This window comes from Prionailurus bengalensis, chromosome B2, assembly GCF_016509475.1.
Source record: "Prionailurus bengalensis isolate Pbe53 chromosome B2, Fcat_Pben_1.1_paternal_pri, whole genome shotgun sequence".
In the NCBI taxonomy this organism is placed as follows: domain Eukaryota; kingdom Metazoa; phylum Chordata; class Mammalia; order Carnivora; family Felidae; genus Prionailurus; species Prionailurus bengalensis.
The window spans coordinates 119176013-119198814 of record NC_057349.1 but is presented as its reverse complement, the minus strand read 5'-3'; the positions used below and the strand labels follow the sequence as shown (position 1 = coordinate 119198814).

Sequence of the window (22802 nt, the reverse complement as noted above, 5' to 3'; positions counted from 1 at the left end):
ATTTGGCTTATTGCAACAAACACCTAACTGGTCTTCCTACTTCCACCCTCATTCCCTCACTCTATATTCTCAATATACCTGACAGAATGATCTTTTCAAACATGTTGAGTCATGTCACTCCTCTGCTCAAAATCTTGAATTGGCTCCTACGTCACTAAATGTGGACATAAGGAAAATCCTTATTGTGACCTCCAAGAGCTTCCCTATCATGCCACCTTCAACAGCCAAGTTTTCTCTCTGACCTCATCTCCTACTACATTACCCTTCCCTGGCTCTGCTCCAGCCACAGTAGCCTACTTACTGTTCCTAGAATAAGCCAGGTTCACTCTCCTCTCAGGACCTTTGTACTTGCTGTTACCCATTGCCAGGAATACTCTTCTTATCTAAGATAGAAGCATGGCTTACTACCTTATTTCCTTCAAGTCTTCACTCAGTGAGACCTTCCCTGGATCTCATAAAGGTTCTATCCTCCTTGTCCTCCTATCTCCTCTTCTCAGCCTTTCCCTACAACATTTATCATCACATAACATTTTTTATAGCTTATATTCAACATTAAGTTCCATGAAGACAGGGATATTTGCCCACTTTGTTCATGGCTGCATCTCCAGCACTAGAAACAGTGCCTGGGACACGGTGTTTAACAAGTGAATTGAATGAATAAATGTGGTCAGCTTAGTAACTGCCAGGAAATGAGCTAGTTGCTAGGTACAGTACTGTTTTAGTCCTCTAACTGCATCATGGTTTCTCTACAGTCAAAATTTCCCATTTGGATTATCTCTGAAATCATTTTCATTCCAGAAAACACACCAAGTACTTTTCATTACCAGACTTGTTTCAGACGCTTGCTGGGATAAGGACCATTGGTAGTAAAACCCTCATAGATCTGCCTATAGAGTAAAGCAAAGCATCATTTCTTTCCTTCGTTGTTTTTTTTTTCCCTCTTGAGATAAAATTGACCTATGACATTATATTAGTTTCAGTTATACAACACGATTAGATATTTGTACAAACTGCAAAATGATCACTGCAATAAATCTAGTCAAAATCCATCACTACACACAGTCACAAATGTTTTTTCTTGTGATGAGAACTTTAAAGATTTACTCTTTTAGCAACTTTAAAATACACAATACAGTATTAGTCACTATCATCATCATGCTGTATATTACATCCCCAGAACTTATTTATAACAGGAAGATTGTACCTTTTGACCACTTTTAACCTATTTCACCTTCCCACCATCCCCCAACTCTGGCAATTACCAATCTGTTCTCTGTATCTATGAGTTTGGGTTTTGTTTTGTTTCACTTTGTTTATTCTTCAGATTCCACATATAAGTGAGATCACATGGTATTTGTCTTTCTCTGTCTGACTTATTTGACTTAGTATAATGACCTCGAGGTCCACCCATGTTGTCACAAATGGTAAGATTTCATCCTTTTATTTGGTTGTATGGTAACCCACATTTTTATCTACTCATCCATTGGTAGACATTAAGGTTCCTACCATGTTTTTCTTGGCTATTACAAATAATGCTGCAATGAACATGGTATCCACATATCTGTTTTCGTTTCCTTCTGATAAATATCCAGAAGTAGAATTGCTAGATAAAATGGTAATCCTATTTTTAATTTTTTGAGGAATCTCCTCAAAATTGGCTGTACCAATTTATATTTCACCAACAGTGCACAAGGGTTCCCTTTTCTCTACATCTTTGCCAATACTTGTTACTTCTTTTCTACCCCTTTCTAATTGATTGTTTGGTTTTAGTTTTTAGGTTTTTTGCTCTTGAGTTGTATTAGTTCTTTATATATTTTGAATATTAATTCCTTATCGTAGATATGCTTTACAAATATCTTCTTCCATTTGGTAGGCTGCTTAGAGCATCTTTTTTTTAACAGTCTATTTAAAAAAAAAAGTCTTTATAGAAGAAAGCAACAATAAGCTCCCTACCTTCTTTAAAATTAAGTCTATGAGATACTATATAAACAAACTCAATAACAGTGCCATTTTCTTAATTTTCAATGTGTATAACTTGAGTTTTATCTGATTTGGGGTATTAGCATTCTTATATTCTGTGAACTTCTTACCACATGGCATGTTTCCTTGGTGAGAGTTTATTACACCTCTAGACTTGTTTGATTCGCTTTTCAAAATTTGAAGGAAAACTCACAAAGGTGGAAGAAAGTAGAGAAAACCATTATTTAATAAGCAAAGTATTATTTAATAAGCTACTTCTCTTTTTCTGCTTCTGAAGGCCCAACATTGCAAGTAAAGGGCCACTCGAGCTAACTGCTATGGAAACAACAGACTTTGGCTGGAGATACACAGACCACCTTGTGGACACTACTGCTCTACGTTGACCCAAATTCTTCTCCTTCCTGAGCACACAGCTAGATGGCATTACCATCCTCATTCCCCTGCTACTTAGGGCCATGGCTGCATGACTGGATCCCCTTGTGTGATTCTATACTACAGTTCAGGCTGAAGCATTAATGTGATCCCCTCTTACCTCATTTTCTGGCTGGATGTAGAGAAGCCATTAAAAGACTCAGAGGTCCTAAGATGATGGATGAAGGCTGGATTACTGAATGACCACAAAATAGGCTGCTCGCTGATCCACTCTATATCACATGTTTAGTGATTGAGATTTGGGAGTTTATTACAATAATCATTGTTACTTATCTCAGGTAAAATACTACCAGAAATGGCGTCCTCCGGGGGTAACTGGCACATAGTCCTATCAACGGCATATCCTTTGATAGCCTCCATATATCTGGAAAGAGTACATGTAAAATATATATATTGCACAGCATCAAGGAAAGCTGCCTTTCATCTGTTTTACTCAATGACTACCACAGCATGACAGAAGTAAACTAAGGCTTCCCAGAACCAAGGAACAAGTTCTTTTTTTTTTTTTTTAATTTTTTTTTCAACGTTTATTTATTTTTGGGACAGAGAGAGACAGAGCATGAACGGGGGAGGGGCAGAGAGAGAGGGAGACACAGAATCGGAAACAGGCTCCAGGCTCCGAGCCATCAACCCAGAGCCTGATGCGGGGCTCGAACTCACGGACCACGAGATCGTGACCTGGCTGAAGTCGGACGCTTAACCAACTGTGCCACCCAGGCGCCCCAGGAACAAGTTCTTAAATAGAAGTTGAAATGACTTGGAATGCAGTTGTTTAGTGAATAAAAGCTTTTGTTCATTCTTTAAATAAAGTATAAGCTTAACTGCCCCCTTTTACTCCTAATGCATCTAAGAAGTATAGGTAATAAATCTAATAAGCATTTCTGAATCTTTCTTCAGTGAACCAAAAAAATCTTCCAAAGACTTCTCTGAATATCACTACTACACGATGACATATTTCCTCTTAAAACTATAAAATAAATCCATCCACACATATTTTTTTGAGTGTCTATTATGTCCAAAGCACTGAGATAATCCTGTGAAGGAAGAAAAGGAGAATATATGGAGCCTCCAATCCCTCCATAATTCGAATGGTGTTTTTAATATTGTCACATATATACCTATGGTGATCAAGAGAGATCTTGGATGTAGGATGTAGGATGTAGGTGAAGGTAGGTGAGACAGAAATGGGATGATGAAGGAGTGAAAACTGAAGGGATAATGAAGATGATGTAGGACCAGCTACTAACAAATGAAGGAATTAACCAGAGAGAAATTCTGAGTTGTGGAAGTTCCCCCCTCCCCACATCAATACAGGTATCATCTAGTTCTGTGGCTCCTAAACACTCCAGCCTTAAAGTTTCTAGACAGATTATTACTTAGCTCGATGACTGCTGAACTGAGACCAAGCCTTAGACCAAGGCTGAGTTTACAGGCTGAGGATCCTGGGAACAGTCCTGTGAAGGAACCCAGGTTTAGGTGTTCTTGGAAGACAGAAATGGAACTCAGCCTCTGATTCCTTAGACCTTCCAATGGCACTACACAGATCAAGGTTTACATCTGTAGTTCTACAGCTTAGGAGTTGCTGATGTTATTTATATAAGTCATTTCACTGCTCTGAACCTCTAATCTCCTCAGCTGTAAAATGGGAATGATAAAGGATATATACCATAGGGTTATTAGAACTAAATCATATGAGATGATATATGTAAAGGACACAGCAATGCTTGGTGCACACTAAGCACTCCAGAAATGGTAGCTGTTTTATTATTTCTGTGCCTCATATATGTAAGATCCAAGGTTCTAAAAGAAAAAAAATTATTTAATTTCATTTCATCTAATCCTTTCAACCAGCCAGAAAATTAAAAACAAAGAACTCCTGGGGCACCTGGGTGGCTCAGTTGGTTGAGCGTCTGACTTTGACTCAAGTCATGATCTCAAGGTTCACAAGTTCAAGCCCCACGTCAGGTTCTGTGCTGACAGCTCAGAGCCTGGAACCGGCTTCAAATTCTGTACCTCTCTCTCTCTCTCTCTCTCTCTCTCTCTCTCTCTGCCCCTCCCCTGCTAGTATTCTGTCTCTGTCTCTGTCTCTCTCTCTCTCTCAAAAATAAATAAAACATTAAAAAAAAAAACTTCCTCCATGATCCAAATAACCTAATTATGAACTAATCTAATGAATGCTCTGAGAACACTTTTAAATGCAGTGACATACTTTAAAGACCTAACAAAGGCTTTCATAATTTCCCTTAACTGTATGGCAGAGGTGAAATTATTTTCCCTCTATTTTATGGTCATTACAAAATAACCTGACTCAATGAAGGAAGAGATTCCAGAGGCTGCCTTTGATGGCCTGAAATAAGTTTGTTGAACAAACAGCACATCATTTTAGCTAGAAATTAATTGTTGGTTTCCAATCAACTAGGTAAGAGAACATGTTAATCTTTTAGCTGCTGCAATTTTGGGAAGCATGTGTGTCTGTGCAGGGAGAGACCATCCAAGGTAGTGGGAAGATGGGCAGGGGGTATGGCATTCAGAAGGTTCCGAGCAGTGGCTAATTATCAGTCATCCTGGGAATACTTAGTCTTTGTGGACTAGAATGGCTATCCCTGCAGTTAGGAACTGATATCTTGCTTATCTTATCTTGCTTATCTTGCCTCATATAACTGATAATAAATGGAATAACTGATAACAAAGGGAAGTGAATTTAGAACTCCTGGTATTCATCTGCAAAGTAATCCTGACCTTTCTCTTACTCCTTCTAGAAGATCCTTGCACGATAAAGCCCATGAGACCCATCCCAATGGCTAAAGAAGTCCATGAATTTTAAAAAATAAATTGAAATTTAAAATTATTACTGTCGGGGCACCTGGGTGCCTCAGTCGGTTGAGCGTCCGACTTTGGCTTAGTCATGATCTCACAGCTTGTGAGTTTGAGCCCCGGGTCAGGCTCTGTGCTGACAGCTCAGGGCCTGGAGCCAGCTTCAGATTCTGTGTCTCCCTCTCTCCCTGCCCCTCCCCTGCTCACGCTCTGTCTCTGTCTCCTTCAAAAATAAATAAACATTAAAAAAGTTTTGAATTATTACTGTCAATTATTCATGAACAAAACTTGTTCTTTGTGAGCTGTATCTGTCAGATTATTAACCTGAGATGAAAGACTTCTTATATTCAGTAGGTGTCCAGTTTTCCCAACAGTACATAGGCAGACAGTTCATGGAGAATACAGTTACATTTTGCTAGTTTCTAAATAAAGTCAAAAGGATAGACTCCTCTTAAACAAATCCCCTAAAACATATTAGCTATTTCTTACCTTGGGGCTCAGTTTTGTCCTCTGAAAAGTAAAGGAGTAGAAGTAGACAATGTTTGAAGTTTCCAAATGTAAGATTCTGAATCATGGAGGCTTTCAAAATAATCTAGTCAAACCTAATGCTAGAATTCCCACTACAACACCTATTCTGATCATTTCCATTGAAAGAAAATTTACTGCCTCCTGAAGCAGCCCAATCAAGCTTCCAACTATTTTCATTGGAAGATTCTTTCTTCTATGAAGTTGAAATCTATTTCTCTGAAAATTTTCATATATAGATCATGAAAACTGAATATTGTGATCTCTCTCTCTCTAGGCTTACTATATTGAACTTAACAACATCCTTATAAAGAAAGTATATATATGTAATATAACCTTTGTATATTGCGATAGCCGAAGAGTAGAAACATCACTTCTTAAGTTATGTGTCCTTGAACTACATTCTCTGTAGTTAAATATTCTACTTTCTTTATACCTATACTTTCTACATCCTCTATGCTTGTATGTTCTACTCTCCATATTCTACTTTCCAACAAGCGTAACAACAATCATTAGATGCTCTGAAGCACGTTCGTGCTTATTACAATACAGATTAAACATCCATACAAACTCCTGCATTTTCATGTGGATTTCATATAAATGTGCTTTATGAATAAGTGAATAAGTGAAGGATACGTGGCATATGCAAATATTCGTAAAGAATGATCTTCAAATATTTTGATAGCACTGTCAAATTGATTCAAGCACCGTATTACCGCAAGTACTTAGTACTAATAGCTTTGAAACTTCATCACATTGAACATGTGGGAGAGATCTTATAAGTCAGGTTTTAGGCTAATGAGTCTTATTTGGTTAAACTCTAAATAAAAATGTATTCATTTTTGTTTACTCTTACTTGCTACATCTCATAGGCATCTACAACACTCCTCTAAATGTTGAAATCCAAATCCTTCTTCATATTAATCATAAAGTAATCTTTTTTTAAGGAATTGGGATTTGTCTAATTGTTTCTATACTTTCAAATCAACATTAAATTATCTTATAAGTTCAGAAATAGCTGAACAATTTGTTGAATATCTTGATTCTAGAGAGCACAGACTGAGCACAGCAACATGCATATACACATTTAATATATATTTTTTCAGATTACTAATAAAGTGAGGAGTTGCATTTGTATTCCTAGCGGGTACTGGTAACACACCTAAGCACTTAACCTTGACTGAGAAATTTAAAAGTATTTATGAGCGCCTACAAGGTAAAAGGTACTGCCTAGGCAAAGCAACAAAATAAACTTTGCTATGAACATTGTGTTTTAGTTTTCTCATTCGTAAAATGGAAGTAACACCACCAAATTCTTGTGCCTGATAAGGTGTGGGTAGCCACCAGAGGAGGAAAAAGCATTCGAAAGAATACCGAAAACCCTAGAAAGTATCGTATAGACATTAAATTAGTTATGATTACGGTGGCTACCATGTAAGTACCATTGTTACTTGCATATTAACCCAAATGTCTAATTCTCAACTTAAAAAAAAAACCAATCAAGCTAAAGTTTTCTAAAGGACGAATTTTCTCAAGACATTTTAGAATTTCCTGCTTATTTCACTTCTAGCCAAAAGTAGTGCAAAAACAGCCACTCTTGTAATTCTTTCACACCTCTGTTTCCAATCCTGGCCAGACTCTCAAATACGAAAAAGATGTGTTAAAATAGGGGAAAAGTTCAGTGGGTGCTACAAAACTCTAAAACAAACTCTGGAACGAAAGTGATGGTAGCAATTTTGGGGCACTCAGTTTGTACTCCTTCCGTCTACTGAGATGGTCAATCTGCCCTAATTTCTAGACTTTAGATGATTAAACATTTTAATTGCCTATCATGTTCTCCTTATATTTGTAATCCTGATTTCCGGCACTGAAATTGTCTATCTGCCTAAGGCAATGGAACATACAGGAACATTCAAGCCTTGCAGGACTTGAAAACAACCTGATGGCTACACATCTAACATTCAGTAACTTGAGTAATAGAAGCACTTGATAACCAATTGTGTTTTATTTATTTCCACTAACACCCACTCTAACAAGAATTCACAAGAGGATCAATCAGGAGAGTCTGGAAAGGGGAAGAGGGCCATCTTGTTCTGATGGAACAATTTCCAAGTTCACTGATTTCCCTCCAGTTTGCACTAGGATCTTGGAGTGATAAAGGAGTTTATGTCAATCTTCTTCGGCTAAAGAGAGAGGGCTTTATGAGATGGACAAAGGATAGGATAGAGAATAATACCAGTGGAAAAAATGGGTGGTAGGATGGTAAAATATACCCACAAACAAAATGGGAACTAATATTCAGGTAGATTAATTTTAGGTGTTTTGACGATGTCATTCTTTTAAGGGCCATTAGAAGTCACTGAGTTATTTAAAGAGAAATGTTAGAAGGATTTAGGGGAACTAAAAACCCGCAGTTTCCAGGAAACATAAAGCATGTGTCTACACTGCCATGCCTGTAAGTGTATAATTAAAGGAAGAAAGCTTCAGTGCTTTTCTAGTCATGACAGCCAGGACTCCTATGCTTTATTTTTTATTTATGTATTTTTTTTACCTAAAAGAAGAAAAACAACAACAGTAAAATGAAAACCACCAAGTTCAATTCCATGGGCCAAATCCTAAAAATAGGTGAGACCCAGCTTTCTTACGGAAAGATACAAAGTAAGAAAAAAAAAAAAAAAGATTGGAACTGCTTTTCAAAGTCGTCTGAATTTAATGCCAAGCCTACAAGGCAGCTTGGTTTTTAGGGTCTCTTGTGAGTTGGGTTAACCTCTATACAGTCACCAGTGTCCATGTTCATGATGCTGGGATGTGATAGAAAAGAAAGGCTATTAAAAAGTACACATGCTTAGTTCTTGATACGAATGTCTACACATACAATTTCAGTTATTACAGGAAAACTTCATAGCTGTAGCTTAGAATTGTATTTGTTAGTTCTCCAGAAAGTCATACATGAAATGGTAGGACTAAACATATAAAACAGTTCACACTCTGCATATTGAATATGGCCTTGATTATGTTTTTCTGCCTGTATCATAAGGACCATGGTTTAAAACAATCCAGCATTTATTTTACATCTGTGTCCCACACAGATATATATAATAGGGAACACTTTAGGATTGTGATTCAGAATTTTTCTTCATTATCACAGCATCATTCATAATCCCCTTTAGTTTAGAATATACTCCATGATAGAGATTTAGGTTATAGTAGTTTCCCAAATGGATCAACTCAGCCATAATTGTCATAAAGATGATACATCACTCACTCGAGATCAAGAGAAAGGGCTCAGAAGTCTCACGTTCTACATGCATTTTCCTCCTAGTTGCACCTTTCAGCAAATACTTATTGAGTATCTACAACCATGCCATGAGCTTCACTGGACACAAAAATAAACAAGGAAATTGGCATGCATTCGTGGAAAAAACCTAAAATAACTTATGTAGCATGCTTAGCTCACTGCTTGGCACAGAATAAGCCCTCAGGAAGTGTTAGCTACTGCAGCAATGACAGCACCAGTGAAGACCCTCCTACAGATGAAAACATTTCAAAATTGCCGTGCTTTCGCTTTTCACAATGTACTGTACTATTAATTTCACTTTTAAGAGCAACAGGCTTTCTTCCTGCCAGGCAAAAGGGGCCAGACAAATGTACAAAAACATACAATACAATGAGTAACGTGATCAGAATGGTAAAAACAACGCATTATGGTCACTCAAAATAGGCTGTGGAAATGAGGAAAGATTATCTTCTCATGGGAGTTAGTATTTGATCTAGGTTTTGAAAGATGGGAGGTGGTTCAGTATGAGAGCTCAGCTAGATTACAGATTACATAATGGGAGTTGTCAGGCAATGTAGTGACTAATCTTAAATGCCAGGCTAAGAGTTCATTTTAGATTTTATTCACCAAGGAACAGGGAATGAGTAAAAGTATTTGAACATGGAGTAAAATATACGTATACGTGTCTACATACATGCATGTGTGTGCGTGCGTGCGTGCATGTGTGTGTGTGTGTGTGTGTGTAAAAGTGCAACACTACATTACTCCAAAATACTTTTTTCCTTCCTGGTCAGTAATTTACATTCTAGGAGATAATGGTCTGGCTGCAGAGGACAAGCTAGAGGAGCTGGAGGTACATAGGAGGCTCTCTGAGGTCAGGCACTATGTCATAGTGTGTGGTAGGCTGGAGCACAGGCCTCAAATGGGAGGAGGCTGAGTGACAACTTGAACACTGTAACTCCTGGAAGAGAATAAGCCTCAGGAGACCTTTGGATACACTCAGAACAGGCTGGACGAAACCTCTGGAGCCTGCCTGCTCAGGTCCCACGAGAGATGCCTGATTTCTTCGGGAGCATCTGCACAGGAAGCATTGTAGCAGAAGACTAAAATGCTACCTGCTCTAGACACTGGCAGAGAGCTCCTGCTTAGATCTGGAGGGATGAGGAAACAGAAAGGTCTCCTGTCTTCATCTTAAGAGTCAGATGATTTGGGGTGCCTGGGTGGCTCAGTTGACTGAGCATCCAACTCTTGATTCCGGCTCAGGTCATGATCTCAGCATTCATGAGATCAAGCCGGATGAATCTTTTTCTACTGCTTGGTGTACTAGTTTCCTAGGACTGCTGTAACAAACTAGGTGAGTTAACACAACAGAAGTTTATTCTCTCAAAGTTCTGGAGGCTAGAATTCCAAAATTAAAGTATTGGCTGTACCACACTCTTTTGAAGGCTTTGGGGAAATAATCCTTCCTAAGCACTTCTAACTTCTGCCGATTGCTGGCAATCCTTGGTGTTCTTTGGCTTATGATACGTCACTCCAATCTTTGCCTCTGCCTTTACATGGCCTTCTCTCCTGTGTGTGTGTGTGTGTGTGTGTGTGTGTGTGTGTGTGTGTGTGAGTGTACAAATGCCCCTCTTCCTATATAGATACCAGCCATTAGATTACGGCCCACACTAATCTACTATGACTCCATCTTAACTTGATTATACCTGTAAAGGTTCTATTACCAAATATAGTCATATTCACAGGTTCCAGAGATTGGGACTTCAACATATCTTTTTGGGGAACACAATTCAACCCATAATAGTTGGCTTATTGATTCCTGAAGAGAATAATGGCTGTCTCTGATCTAGTGACCTAATATCTTAACTGAGGATTTACAGAGCCATGAGCATTCAGGATTCTAGGAGGTGGGGTCACAAAACTCCACAACTGCCTGGAAAAAAATCAGCCTGAACCTCCCAACACTTCTGACCTCCCCATGATAAACTGTCCAAGAGTCAAGCCTCAAAAAGGAGGAAAGCTATAATTAGAAGTGAAATTCACCTTAAGTGATGAAATTCAGGGCAAGCCCATCCTGTTTTATAGCTCTGTTTACCTCAATCCTCCTCCCCCCCCCCCACCCCCGACCAGAAGGTACACCCCCTGGCCATTTCTCATTGCTCAGACTCAGCTGGAAAGTTCTCAAAAGCTTATGCAAGTACACAGGTGGGAGGGCTCTGGAGAACGCATGATATTGATGCTTACCTGCAAGAGTGGATGTTGTTAAGCTATTTGTTCTGAACTAACCAAAAGAAATGCACCAGAAGGGACTGTTAGGACCAGTACTGACCTGCACATAAATAGAAATGTTGGCTGATTTCTACTTTATGCTTTCATTCAGTACAAAATCTTAAAAAGAACAACAAAAACTCTACATTTTTCTCTAAACTAAAAAAAGTCAGTGAAGGGGCGCCTGGGTGGCGCAGTTGGTTAAGTGTCCGACTTCAGCCAGGTCACAATCTCGCGGTCCGTGAGTTCGAGCCCCGCGTCGGGCTCTGGGCTGATGGCTCAGAGCCTGGAGCCTGTTTCCGATTCTGTGTCTCCCTCTCTCTCTGCCCCTCTCCCGTTCATGCTCTGTCTCTCTCTGTCCCAAAAATAAATAAACATTGAAAAAAATTTAAAAAAAAAAAAGTCAGTGAAGTTTTACTATTGGTTTTTAATTGCCAGCTCAGAATCAAAATCTTAACATGTTAGAGATTCAACATATGGGTGAGAGTATTACAGGAATAGATTTTAACTCTATCCTTAGGATGTGCTTATATTTCCACTGATTACTAATGACAGCTGATGGGATTTATCACAACTGTAATAAATCCTTTGTTTAGTAACTTGTAAAAGTTATTTGTTTCAAGGCTTCTTACCTTACTAAGTGCTAACTATCATAAATATTGGGTCTCTACCTATTTCACTTGTTTCTATGTCCCCAGTATGGTTCTCATTAGAAGTTAAACAAATATTTGGGAAATGATTATAGGCCAAAAGGGCTACCTTCACAGGGAAATGGAAGAGAAGCCCCAATAAGTCATTCTACAATTATGGACTTTGTCATTACATGGATGATACAGGACTACTGAGCTGGGAAATTGTTGACTTTAAAGACAGTCAAAGAGTTGACTTCATCTTTATCTCATATAAAATTATGGCACGAAGTCCAATGTCCAGCACCAATTTAGAACAAAAACTTGTTCATATTTTGAATTCAAATCCAAACTTTTTTTAAAAAGTGATAAACTCTGGGGCACCTGGGTGGCTCAGTCGTTTGAGCGTCCAACTTCAGCTCAGGTCATGATCTCATGGTTCGTGAGTTCCAGCCCCACGTCAGGCTCTGTGCAGACAGCTTGGAGCCTGGAGCCTGATTCGGATCCTGTGTCTCCCTCTCTCTCTCTCTGCTCCTTCCCAGCTTGCACTCTGTCTCTCCCTTTCTCAAAAATAAATAAACATTTAAATTTTTTTAAGGTGATAAAATCTATATTCATGTGAGTTTACAGAAAGTTCTCAATTGATACACTAATTAGAAATATCACAAATTAGAAACCAGAAAAGACCCGAATAGCCAAAGCAATCTTGAAAAAGAAAACCAAAGCAGGAGGCATCACAATCCCAGACTTCAAGCTATACTACAAAGCTGTAATCATCAAGACAGTATGGTACTAGCACAAGAACAAACACTCAGATCAATGGAACAGAATAGAGAACCCACAAATGGACACACAAATGTATGGCCAACTAATCTTTGACAAAGCAGGAAAAAATATCCAATGGAATAAAGACAGTCTCTTCAGCAAGTGGTGCTGGGAAAACTGGACAGCGACATGCAAAAGAATGAACATGGACCACTTTCTTACACCATACACAAAAAGAAACTCAAAGTGGATGAAAGACCTAAATGTAAGACAGGAAGCCATCAAAATCCTCCAGGAGAAAGCAGGCAGAAACCTCTTTGATCTTGGCCTCAGCAACTTCTTACTCAACACGTCTCCAAAGGCAAGGGAAACAAAAGCAAAAATGAACTACTGAGACCTCATCAAAATAAAAAGCTTATGCACAGCAAAGGAAACAATCAGCAAAACTAAAAGGCAACCAAGAGAACGAGAGAAGATATTTGCAAACAACGTATCAGATAAAGGGTTAGTATCCAAAATCTATAAAGAACTTATCCAACTCAACACCCAAAAAACAAATAACCCAGTGAAGAAGTGGGCAAAAGACATGAATAGACACTTATCCAAAGAAGACATCCAGATGGCCAACTGACACATGAAAAAATGCTCAACATCACTCATCATCAAGGAAATACAAATCAAAACCATAATGAGATATCACCTCACACCTGTCAGAATGGCTAACATTAACAACTCAGGCAACAACAGATGTTGGCAAGGATGCAGAGAAAGAGGATCTCTTTTGCATTGTTGGTGGGAATGCAAGCTGGTGCGGCCACTCTGAAAAACAGTATGGAGGTTCCTCAAACAACTAAAAATAGAACTACCCTACGACACAGCAATTGCACAGCTAGGCATTTATCCAAGGGATTCAGATGTGCTGTTTCGAAGGGACACATGCACCCCCATGTTTATAGCAGCACTGTCAACAATAGCCAAAGTATGGAAAGAGACCAAATGTCCATCGATGGATGAATGGATAAAGAAGATGTGGTATATACATACAATGGAGTATTAGTCGGCAATCAAAAAGAATGAAATCTTGCCATTTGCAACTATGTGGATGGAACTGGAGGGTATTATGCTAAGTGAAATTAGTCAGAGAAAGACAAAAATCATATGACTTCACTCATATGAGGACTTTAAGAGACAAAACAGATGAACATAAGGGAAGGGAAACAAAAATAATATCAAAACAGGGAAGGGGACGAAACAGAAGAGACTCATAAATATGGAGAACAAACTAAGGGTTATTGGAGGGGTTATGGGAGGGGGGATGGGCTAAATGGGTAAGGGGCACTAAGGAATCTACTCCTGAAATCATTGTTGCACTATATGCTAACTAATTTGGATGTAAATTTTAAAAAATAAAAAATTAAATTAAAAAAAGAAAACGTATCTGCTGATAAAAAAAAGAAATATCACAAATTAATCCACTCTACTATAGCCCGTCATTTGAATACTGTTAAGAATTATGATTTTATTTTTAGTTTTGTATTTTATTTTACCTGTACTTGCTACTCCTCCCCTTAGAATAGATTACCATGTCTTCTAGTTCAGGGGTCTACAGCCAACATGGACATACTAATTTTTCATAGCTTTATTCATTAAAACTAGTGACTATTTGTGCTTTCACTGTACAATTCTTTTAACTTCCCTGTATGTTTAAGATTTTTCATAAAAATATTTTGAGAAAAACTGAATTAGAAAAGAAGTAGGTATGGGTCACTTATTGTCACTGAATAGATAGCAGGTACTTACTTATAAATTTTATATGTTAATGAAATTTCTAGATATGTACTTTTAAACTCTAGGGGCGCCTGGGTGGCGCAGTCGGTTAAGCGTCCGACTTCAGCCAGGTCACGATCTCGCGGTCCGTGAGTTCGAGCCCCGCGTCAGGCTCTGGGCTGATGGCTCAGAGCCTGGAGCCTGTTTCCGATTCTGTGTCTCCCTCTCTCTCTGCCCCTCCCCTGTTCATGCTCTGTCTCTCTCTGTCCCAAAAATAAATAAACATTGAAAAAAAATTTTTTTTTTTAAAAATAAACTCTTACTTTGACATTTATCAGCACACTCTACCACTTAATATCTCTGTAATCCCCGGGCAAATAATTTCTCTGAGTGTCTTCTGTAACCCAAGAATATGCCACACGTCCAAAGGTAGTGGGTTGGGTCAAATGATACCTTGGTACAATTTGAAGTAATTTCCTGATTAATGTTAATAGACAGAAGTAGACTATACAACTCCAACTGCCTTAATTTGTTAACAGATATAAGCTTGTGTGCACGTGTGTCTGTGTGTGTGTGTGTGTGTGTGTGTGTGTTGACCTACAGGAAATTGCTATTTTTATACTCAGAAATTGTCAAATATCAGAAGTTTTCTATGGTCCAGTCTAATACATGCTGATATTTATAATACAACTTCTACCAGATATTCTATTTATTCAACGTGCACTTACTGGGCACATACTTTATGTCAGCCACTAGCCTCCTTGTACATCAGATACAAAGAGGAAGAGTCCCCACACTAGAGAAGCATATAGTACAGTCTCTTTTTCCCAAGGTCTGTGATCTAACATCACTGTTAGGGATGCTTATCACATGCCATAGAAACACAGAGGACAGACCACTGCATCATTGAAGAAGACTTCAGTGAAGACATAATAGAAGTCTCCCAGAAAAGTGAAAGAAAGGTAAGGGCACTCAGGGACCACTGTGAGATGGCATGTAGGTATGAAAGGATTTGTCTTGTGAGGGAATAATGAGAAGCTCAGTGTAATAGAAGCCTGTAAGGCGGATGTATGAGGGACCTGAGGCAGGAGGTGAAGATTGGGTCATAGTGTAAAGGTCATGCTAAGGACCTTTTATCTTATTTACAATGTCATTATCAGCTTTGATTTTGAAAAATATTAATTTTAGATAGACAATGTGGATGATACACTAAAATTGGGAGAAGCAAGTCTCTAGGTGACAAGACAGAAAGCTGTTGCAAATGAAAGACAGTAGGAGGGTGGAAAAGAGAGGCTCGATTCACAGAGATTTCTGGCAATAGAACTGACAAGATTTGGTAACAGTACCAAATATATCTTTAATCAAATTTAGGAAGTTTTAAGTCATTGTTTCCTCAAATCTTTTTTCTGCATTGTTTTCTCTAGATCTCTTTTCAGACTCTACTCATATTCATGTTAGACCTGATATTGTCCTACGAGTGACAGTTCATCTTCACTCATTTTTATTTTAAATATTTTTCCTCTTTGTTATTTAGATTGAAGAATTGCTATTATCTATCTTCAAGTTCATTGGTTCTTTCCGCCATCTTCAGTTTGCTCTTAAACCCATCCAGTAGGGTTTCTTTTTCCTTTCAGATATTGTCTTTTTTAGTTCTATATTTCCCATTTGGTTCCTTTTTGGAGTTTCTATTTCTCTGTTGAAATTTTCACTACTGACTTATTGCGATCATATTTTTCTTTACATTTTTATATAGTTGTAACAGCTGCTTTAAAATCCGATCTGCTAATTCCAATTTCTCAGAGTAATTCTCTATTGGTGACCTTTGCTCTTCAGTATGGGTATCACTTCCCTGTTTTCCTCATGTATTTAGTCATTTTATTTTGCAACAGGAGTCTTGTAGAGAATATGTTACATTTCTGGAGCATACTGATGTGATGTTTTACTTGTTTTAGCAGGAAGATACCTTGGCAACTTAAACTCCAAATTCTGTTTGCCCTGCAGTGGTCAGCAGCTGAACTCTCTGTTCAATCCTTTCAGTCTTAGATGGCTGTTCCCTACCACACATGCATACCTCAGAGGTCAACCAGATATTGGACAGAGCCAACATGCAGAATTTGGGCTCTCCTGTGTCTCTCTCCTTTCTGGGATTTTCACCCTCACTCTCCAGTTGCTACAGTAACCCTGAATACAGCGCAGACTAGAGCTGCCTTCAGGTGACAAGCATTAAATATGGGAAGTTCACCAAACACTATTCTCTGTTTCCAAGTACCAATGCTTCTTCAGTTTCTGCCTACCTTTTTCTGTCCTCCAGCAGCTTGAGAGAGTTGGAAAAAAATATATACTCACACACACACACGTGTATGTATGCACCTGTATGTGTGTATAAAGTTATATGTATATTGCGTGGGTATGTATATAATTGTTATCACTGGAATGTTGATCTGATCTGAGCTACTCTGCCTTTACCAAGAGAACCCTTACCTAATATAAGATTAGATGTATTCTCTGTTTAGAAAGTACCTAGGGGAAAAAATCAGTAAGTAAGAAAGTCCTCAAATGAAAACTGAAATATATTAAGAATAACCCAAAAGAAAAATGAGCAAAAGAATGAACAAACATTTTACAGAGGGGGAAACACAAATGGTCAATAAACATATAAAAAGTGATCAACTCTAGCAATAGTCAAGTAGCTTCAAATTAAGATAACAATATTATATCTATTTTTAACAAAAATTAAGACGACTAACAAAACCAACATGTGGATCGATGCAAATGTGTATACAGTGCTAATGGGAAGATAAAATTGTACCCCAGCAAATAACTTGATACTCTTGAAAAGTTAATCATTTGCTATTCCATTCCAAGATATACACAATATATATACAACCTCAAAAATCTCTTTGTGCATCAGGAGTACTAGAATGTTCAGGGAAGCATGTTTCACAAGAACATAAAAAAAACCCCAGGAAAACCAAATGTCCACTTACAAAAGAGTAGACAAATTTTGTGCTTGCTTCAGCAGCACACATACTAAAATCGGAATGATACAGAGAAGATTAGCATGGACCCTGGGCAAGGAAGCGTTCCATATTTTAAAAAAAAGACTAGACAAATTTTGATACATTCTCAAAGTTCATATTACACAGCAATGAAAAGAATGACCTATCACCAGACAATAATATGTATTATCTTAGAAACCGTACCAAGTAGAAAAAGACTAGATATATACATTATGAAATCATTTTTATAAAGTTCGAAAAAAGGAACTAAATAATATTTCAATTCACATGGCTACACAGAAAAGTTAATTTTTTAAAGAGTGATTAATGAAAAATTCAGCATAGAGGTCATCACTGGGCAAGAAACAGGATATGAATAAGTAAAGAATAAAAAGATATTGGTATTTTTCTCATTCTTAAGGAGGGGATGGGTTCACAGGCATTCCTTTGAAAATATGCTTCATAAATTATTCATATTTACATATAATCTTTTGTATGCATAAAGTAAAATATTAAAATGTAGAAGGGGCTGAAAATGAAGAAAGCTTGGAAAAGGATGAATAAAAGCTTAGTAGCAGGAAGGATATCTTGTTGTCATGTTTTTAGCTGAGTAAATACTAGTTAGCTAAATATATTTTTTGTAAATCTCAACTTAGACATTTAAATAATTAGGTAATCAGATGTCTTTTAAAATTAACATATTTTTTAGAGTAGCAAGGCTTTCAAAAGTCATATTTGTGTCAAAAAAATGACATTCTGAGTATTCCTAACATAGTAACTTGTATAAAACATATCTTTTTTTTGGTGAACTAATTTTGACTTCAACTTTCTATACACATGTCCTGGTGCTTGTAAATACACTTAGTACTAAAGCTTATTATTTGGATTGGTCCTCCCCTTTAGTTTGCAACTAGTTTGATAGCATATACTAAGCAACTATTGTTATTGAGGCGGAGAATATTAAAATTCATCATTCCCAAATGAGGTTTCTGAGATAAGTTCTCTCCTACCCCAAAATCTTGTCTAAACTAATATGTGCTTTTTCTTTTCAAGATGTGGGTCATTTTGAAAGAAGTGTTTTTTATAAGAAAACCATGTATGATTAATGCTAATTTGAAAAGTTACCCTAAAATTCTGTGGTCTTCTGAACATCACATGATGAAAAAAAAGCTATTTGGGATTGTACTGTAGGCTTCCCAAAAAGGCCAAGGAGTCTTTTTCTAGTGATGTTATAGAGTTCATCTTGAAAGCAGCTGGGAATATTTGGGGAAATAGTCACAATTTAGAATGTAGTTAGATTCTTAGTCATCACGGTAAAGAACATACCAGACAACAATCAAAATGCTAGGCTTTCTCAGACCAAGGATGGAAAGTGACTTGCAAATCTAGAAAAGATTTCCAGAGGGGAAAACAATTCTTCCTTGTTTCTTCTACTTACCAAGTATGTTTTAAGTTCTAATGGGTTGGTTTCTCCAGTCTGGTGATACTAGAACACTGAAAAATAAAAGTATAAGGGATTAAGAGCAGGGAAAAGTTGAGATCCTTCCTATTCAAGTGTGGTTTGCTGACCAGATGGGATTCTGGTTGAAATTCAGCATCTTGGGGCCACCCAGACTTTCTGAGTCAAAATCTTCATTTCCACAAGACCCCCCACATGATTGATGTGCACACTAATTAATGTAGACTAGGTTTATTTCAAATAAAGTTACATAAAAATCACTTGCTTTTCTTCAGGTTATTATGTTCCATGGAAATGCTTATGAATAAGGAAAGCCTAGAGAGAGATGTTGCTATTTCCTTTTAATCTCTCTTCTAACTAAAAAAAACAAATGATTATTATATCTTATTTCCTGGCTATTAGTTTTCATGAACTGGGAAGGCTAGAAAAGCAGGTATTTCCCTTAGGATGAAGGACACACACGAGATCTTCAAGGGCAAATACTAAGCTAGAATTATTGTTCTGTTGAAAATTCTTTCCTGTTGTTTTTTTTTTCTTTTGAGTTAAAAAAAAAAAGACCAAAAAGCCACCTCCTTATCTCAGTAGACATTAACCCTCCAATGCAGGAAGGATGAGTTAAGAAGAATTGCAAGTACCCAGTTAAGATACTGCCATCAGAGTTTACAGGCAACATGAAACTAAAAGTTTTTTACTTAGAAACTAGCCTTTTCTTAATTTCCGTATGTAATCTTCCAGCAAATCCTGGCAGTTCTAGGTCGGCTGTACGATTGGCAGCTGTGCTCCATTTCTTCTGAAAGGCTTATCCAAATCAGCATTGTCTCTCTCCTGAGCCAGAGCAACAGCCTTCTAACCAACTGGTCCCCCTCTAGCCCCTCTTACCTCCCTCAAGTCCTTCCCAGAGAGCAGTCAGGGGGGCCTCTGTAAATGCAAATCAGACCATCCCCTTCATGGTTCAGGCTTTCCATACCTCCTGTGCAACGGCCCAGTGAACCCTACATGGAAAGGCCCCTGCCTTCCTCACCACACGGTATCCCCCTGCCTCCCCATGGTGAACCCACACCAGCTTCAATCCTCCATTTCTGGCCCTTTCCTGCCAGGGTCTCTGCACCTCCTCCTCTCTCTTCACCCCACCACGCTCTGTCTCATTCTCATATTTCAACTCAAGGTCACCTCTACGGAGAGGCCTCTCATGGCCTGGCCACCTCTCCTGAAATAGCACCTGCCTCCCATACCCTGTCGCTCTATCACTCACTGTTTCTCTCCTAGTATCCTATAATATAAACTGTAATGATCTTGTTGATGGGTTCTCCTGCTTCTTGCCTGTCTCCCTGACTAGGCTTTGTGGTTCATAAACATAGGGACTGGCCTATCTTTCTCACTGGTCCATGACTAGCGCCCAGAACAGTACCTGGCACACAGAGGTGCCTAGTAAGCATGTGATGAATGAAGCAGGGAGTGAAATTAAAGGAATTAACATAAAGGTATGGTTCTTAGATGGTTACTAAACATATAATGTAGTTCATTATTTCTTTGTAACTTTGTTCAAACAGAAAAAAAAAACCTTAAATATATCCCAGTGATATCACTGAACTATAAGTCATCATTAATATCACCTTGATGTGGGTGGGACACCTGGGTGGCTCAGTCGGTTAAGGGTCCGACGTCAGCTCAGGTCATGATCTCACAATTTGTAGGTTTGAGCCCTGCATTGGGCACTGTGCTGACAGCTCAGAACCCAGAGCCTGCTTCAGATTCTGTATCTCCCTTTCTCTCTGCCCCTCCCCTACTCGTGCTATCTCTCTCTCTCTCTCACTCTCTCTCTCTCTCAAAAATAAACAAACATTGAAAAAATTTTTCAGCCAGTCCATACTTATAATCCATAGACATTGTGGCCACTCGACTGGGGAGAATATACTGGTCACCCAAGTTATCCAGCCCAAATCACCTTGTATACTGCCCACAAGTATTTTCCTAAGAATCATATCTAATGTCACACTGACAGAAGGCACAGTTGTCTACCCAATCCATTTTCCCCTCTCCCTTCCTAACAGACCTGTATTGTATTTGGAACATAAATGTGCCCAGACAGCACTTCTCAGCCTACCCTGCAGTCAGGTGAGCCAGTTCTGGCCAAAGAGACAGAAACTTAAATCTTCAGAGAAAATTTTGCATTCTTGATAAGGATTCCAATAATTGATTGCTCTAGGATGCTCCCTCCTGCTACCAACCTGGAACGTGAACATGGTGGCTGGAGCTGCAGCAGCCCCCCACTCAACCATGAGGAAAATATGAAGACAATTACAGAGATCTTGCTCTGGATAGCCACAAGACACTGAACCCAAACCAGCAACTTCGTACCTTCAAATTTCTTGGTGAGAAAACACACGTGATTTTGTCTAATCTATTGTTTTACCAGATTTTCTGATATAGTCTGCTACTTTAAAACCTGTGGTGAGTCTTTACTGACTACAAGCTAGAGTCCAGACTTATTTCTACAGAACCCAGGAGTTTCTGCAGTCTTATCCAAGCCCTGTTCAGCCGTCTCATCCCATTCCTCGACCATGTTTTCCTAGAGTCCCTCAACTACCTGCCCCCACCAAGGCTCTCTAAACTTTAAATGAGTATTGGGGCGCCTGGGTGGCGCAGTCGGTTAAGCGTCCGACTTCAGCCAGGTCACGATCTCGCGGTCCGTGAGTTCGAGCCCCGCGTCAGGCTCTGGGCTGATGGCTCAGAGCCTGGAGCCTGTTTCCGATTCTGTGTCTCCCTCTCTCTCTGCCCCTCCCCCGTTCATGCTCTGTCTCTCTCTGTCCCAAAAATAAATAAATGTTGAAAAAAAATTAAAAAAAAAATAAATGAGTATGAACATCTCACCTTTCCCTATTACATCATCTCACCTTTCCTCCCCTTATTCTCTCCATGACAAGCAGAAACATCTTTTAAGAACCAGTTCAAGCATCCGTCCCTCTGCAAGCCTTACACATCTGTCTGAGGCAGAGTTCTTGCTCATTCTTTTATGCCTCTCAGTGCCATTACACTAGGGCCTGTGCCCTAACTGTCCTGTTATGCACCTGTTCCCTCTGGTCTGTGAGACATTGGCCTGGTATCTCATTCATCTCTGCATCTTGATTAAAACACCTAACGCTCCATTGGTTACCATACCCCTAAAAATCATTCACCAAATAAAGGAAAGAATGTCCTTCAGCCCATAGGTACTGTTTTGAAACAGTATATCTCACTGTGTCTCTCCATGAATAATTTATTTTTAAGCACCTACTGTGTGCCAGACTCTATACTGAGCACTAACGATGAAGCACTGAACAAAGTAGACAAAATTCTGTCCCTGTGTAGTCAATTCCTCTATTGAAAAACTTATACCAGTCGAGTGCAAAGCAGTTAAAGGGCATTGCAACATATCAACTGTAAGCAGTAATAAGTCATGAAGGCAGAGTTGATTATACACACCAGAGCAGTAACAGAATGCAAAACATATCATTTAGAAAATAAAAGAGAAACTTACGGCTGCCTCATCAGAATGTTAAGAAAAAAAAATAAGCAATAATTTGTTTTCCACTGTTTATGCTGGATCTAGTTACTACTAAGGAATACAAGAATACAAGTAAAATGAAATAGAAATACTTCTCAGATACATGCACATTGATGTTTCTTACATGATCGTTATATTAAAACAGTCAAAATTTGGAAGTAATCTAAATATTCCTCAATAGGCGATCCATAAATAAAATATGGTAATTTCATACTACAGAATATTACACAGCCATTGAAACAATGAGGAAGCCTTATAGCTATTGCTGTAGAAAAAAGAAAAAAAACCCTCCAAGATATATTACCAAAAGAGAAAACAAGCCACAGAATAGTATACACTGCAG

At 38.4% G+C, this 22802-nt stretch overlaps 1 long non-coding RNA gene and 1 other non-coding gene across 2 annotated transcripts in view; one reads left to right on the top strand and one right to left on the bottom strand.

The window, feature by feature from the left end:
- The window catches only part of LOC122489991, a 282636-nt gene that overhangs the window by 242098 nt on the left and 17736 nt on the right, over positions 1-22802 (bottom strand). Inside the window, exon 2 of the long non-coding RNA XR_006299059.1 lies at positions 18895-18950. This is a non-coding gene — a long non-coding RNA (uncharacterized LOC122489991). The remainder of the gene's footprint in view (positions 1-18894; positions 18951-22802) is intronic.
- On the top strand, positions 17464-17574 carry LOC122490665. The gene has a single exon (XR_006299207.1). It is a non-coding gene; the product is annotated as a U6 spliceosomal RNA (small nuclear RNA).